Below are 1258 nucleotides of genomic sequence, written 5' to 3'. Positions count from 1 at the left end.
TATACGTATATTTGTCATATATTTATTAATAGTTTTTATATGTCTTTATATTATATAAATATATGATTATATACACACATACATAAATTTTTATATATACGTAAATATATTTCACAAGTTTTTTATAAATTTAGCATTGTTACAAAGAATAATTTTTTTAAAAGGATGATCTATACAATAATTTGCTTATACTACAAAAGCTAAGATCTTTTATAAAAAAACATTATTTTACGAAAAGCCATATTATGTATACTTTGATACATATATTATACATCTACGCTTATATTTTCTATATTTATCCCATCACCGTAATAAAGTGCATTGTCAAAATAATTGCATAAAAAATATTTTAGAAGATAAATGTAAGATATCATTTGTATCAATTATATCAATCATTAAAATACACATATCGCATATTTTACATTAATGAAGTATTATTAGAAAAAAAATTTAAAATAAAAGACAACTTTCATGTGTATGTATCATGTGTATAAGTATGTATACAAAGAGAGATTTATAATAAAACAAATTTCTTAAATCAAACCAATACACAACCGTTTCTCTGTCGTATAACAAAAGGTTGTCCTTTTAATATTACATTACGATTTAATTGGCAACATTTGTTTGTAATTTATATCATTTCTATTTTCTTGTTTTTATTTTTTTATATTAATAGTAGCAACATAAAGAACTTCATGTTATAATATTTTTACAATTTTGGCAAGAAATGTAAAGTATTCTTTATATATATGTATAGCTCGGAAAAACCAAACTAGACAGTATCTGGAAATTGATCGTGTATATTATTATGCAGGAAATTGCTATCGCCCAACTCTCTTGCTCATACAAATTCCACTGCACAGAGTTTACATATCATGTGTGTAAGAGTAGAAGTCGCACCAGACACGAAAACGTTTTGAAATTTTCCAATGAAAATAAATTTCCCATTTTCAATTGTAATAAGAGTTCCTAAAAAAATCTTAATTGTAGATTAGAAAGAGTTTTATTCCGCGTCATTTCTTTTTTTATCTCTCTCTTTTTTGCATTTCGTTAAAAATATTCCCTTCCTAATTTTTGCGGTAAACAAAAAGTTTATTTCGTGCCACGTACCGGAACAAAAGTTACACGAGTTTCTGTTTTTCGATATGATTAAAGTACGTGGAAACTTGTGGCGTACGTTTCGCAATGTGAAACTACTCTGGTTCGAGAATACGGTATATAAATTGGAGCCTAAAAATTTCGCGTTTGCTATAGTAAA

The sequence above is a fragment of the Formica exsecta genome, unplaced genomic scaffold (assembly GCF_003651465.1).
Source record: "Formica exsecta isolate Colony F162 unplaced genomic scaffold, ASM365146v1 scaffold108, whole genome shotgun sequence".
Taxonomy (NCBI): Eukaryota; Metazoa; Arthropoda; class Insecta; order Hymenoptera; family Formicidae; genus Formica; species Formica exsecta.
The sequence above is the reverse complement of the archived record's forward strand: the minus strand, read 5'-3'. Positions refer to the sequence as shown.